Raw genomic sequence first — 2,895 nt, forward strand, 5'->3', positions numbered from 1 at the left:
GGGGGGGGGTGTAATGGCTTCCAGCTGCCAAACACCAACCAGAGGAGGAAGATGTTTGATTTCTACACAGTCAGAAACAGAAAACGTGACCTGCTGAGTCAAACATGTTCAACTGTTTTTCATCATGTGCCTTTCTGCTAAGTTATTATCAGCTGATGATGAAAGTGATGATGATGATGGTGATGATGAAAGTTATGATGATGATGATGATGTTGTTGGTGATGATGATGAAAATGATGAAAATGAAAGTGATGATGATGTTGATGATGATGATGGTGACGATGACGGTGATGAAGATGATACAAGTGATGATGAAGATGATGATATTAATCATGGTGACGATGGTGATGAAGATGATGAAGATGCCGGTTGTTTTGGACTCTGCTCCACCTGAACCACAGCAGTTTTCCTCTGTGGAAAGATCCTGCAGGAAGTAAAGTAAACAGAGAGGGTGGGGGAGGGGCGGAGTGGAAAAAGAAGAGCGAGGGTTAACTGGGGCCCCAGGTATTTTCTCCAGCCCCAGTGACTGTTAGCGCAGTTTAGATTAGCCGCCTGCAGCAGTCTAAATATGAAGCTGTTTGTGTTTGAAGAGCTTGAACTGGATCGACCTCTGAAACTTCCAACACTTGAACCTCCAGCTGGAACTCTGTAAACACGTCCCACTGTTGGGAGGAGGAGCCGGGGATCAGCTCGGCTCTCTACCTGCACACACATCCATCATTCATTCATTCATTCATTCATTCATTCAATTCAAACAGACTTTATTGGTATCAACATTTCAGACAAAACAGTTGTATATATATATATATATATATATTATAATCGTGTATGTGTGTCTCTAGGTTCGTTCATTGTCCCTCGGGTTGTATTATATATGGATCAGATCTGTTTCCTCAGTGAAATGTTACAGAACTAAATCAATTAAGGTGAATGTTCATCTCCGTGTCAACGTCACCTGTGAACACTGACCATGTTGTGTTTTCTTTGCTTTGCTGTCATTTTTTGTGTCATCCTTGTTTGTTTGTCAGTTTGTGGTCACTGAGCCTGGATCTGGATCTGGATCTGGATCTGGTCTGGATCTGTCTATCACCTTTATGACTCTTGATGAAACAGGAAACAAGTCGGGTGTCTCACCTTTTATCAGATCACTGAACAATTAGATATTAAACAAATGAGAAGGAGGATGTGGAGCAGGATGAAAGAAAGAAAGATAAAGATAGATAAAGCCAGAAACAGAGAATCACCTGATTCAATAAAATGTCGTTTTCTCAGCTTGAGACAAACTTAAAAGGCAGCTGGAGAAAACACCCTGAATAATATAATAATAATGAAAATACTTACAATAATAATAAATGCAATTGAATTACGAGTCCTGAATTCAAATCCTATTGAAGTAAAAATGATCAGTACAGGTCCAGCTCCTGTCAGGCCTTTCACACATTTACATGAAGATAATGAAACATCAGGTAAGTTTATTATTGTCCATTAATGTCTCCATTCATCTTTAAAACTGTGTATTTATCTTATTTTAGATGAAATCATTATTAATGTTAAGTGGTAATGAAGATTTATCTTAATTTTTACTGAGGGGTCCAAACCAGGAGAACCAGACCCACGCTCATCATCATCATCATCAGGCATCTGATTGGTCCAGATTCATTCTGCAGCAGAACATTGAGTCCAAATACTACAGAGTCATAAAGAACTCTGTTAGAGACCAGGAGAACCAGGAGTCCTGCAGCACTGTTAGAACTGGGCTGGTACTTCAGTTATTTGTTAAACAAGAAATAAAAGTTTTACTTCATGTAGAGATAAATCCAAGCCAAGGAAACAAAAGTCCAAAGAAGGGAAACACATGGAGACATCAAGGACACTCAACATAAGTAAAACCAGAAAATCTAAGAACTAGTAAAACCTGGAAACAGAACCGGAGCCTGAGACACAAGAGAACTTCAAAACATGTAATGAGGAGAACAACAGAGGGAAAACACTAACTGACAAAGACTTAAATACACAAGGGAGGCAAAGGTGATAGAACACAGGTGAAACATGTTAGGGTGGGGCAGCAAGAGGGAAACACAACAAAGACAGGAAGTAAAACTAACATGAGACACACTAAGAAAGCTACTACAAAATAAAACAGGAATTGAGAAAAAGGTCCTAGCATAAAACGTAAAAAAAGAGTCAACAGAGATAGACATGAAGAGACAGAAGAACCAAGGCAGGTTCCCCAAGATGTTAGAACAATCTACCTGACAAGAACCTGAAGAAGTGTGAGCAGGTGTACAGGGAGAACTGGTGCTGGTTTAAAGGCGAAGGGAGGTCACGGCAAATACTGGTCTGATTCAGGTTTTGTTTACTGAGAAAACATCCTGACTTGACTTTCAGAAACTAGAAATTTATTCTCGGGCAGTCAGCGGCTGTTCACTCTTCATCCTTTACTCCTCCTCCTCCTTCACTCATGTTTATTCTCTCTGTGTTGGAGTCAGACCAGCTGTTTGCTGTCACTACAGATGAGGATGTTCACACTTTTGGACTTTGTTGGACTCTACGTTTGGACTTTTTGATTCATTTCCTGTTTTATTTTGAAATCACTTACCTTGTGTGTCTGATATTCATTTACTTCCTCTCTTCCTGTGTCTTTATCCTCTATGCTCCCTCTTGTCTTTGTCAAGCTTCTGTCAACCTGTTTAAACCAGTGTTCCTTCTCCAGTTTGGTTCCTGATCAACTTCATCAAGTCATCAGACAGAATCAGCTTTTCTCTGTGACCTTTGACCCCAAACAACAGGAAAGAGACTCTCAGGACTTCTTCTGTGGTTTTACAACTGCACTTAAAAACAGATTAGGGGAAGCTTTATTGGTGTCTGCAGGGGTGGTGGTGGTGGTGGTGGTGG

This window comes from Seriola lalandi, unplaced genomic scaffold (genome assembly GCF_002814215.2).
Source record: "Seriola lalandi dorsalis isolate HSWRI2012SDOR001 ecotype SW California unplaced genomic scaffold, Sedor1 jcf7180002054686, whole genome shotgun sequence".
In the NCBI taxonomy this organism is placed as follows: Eukaryota; Metazoa; Chordata; class Actinopteri; order Carangiformes; family Carangidae; genus Seriola; species Seriola lalandi.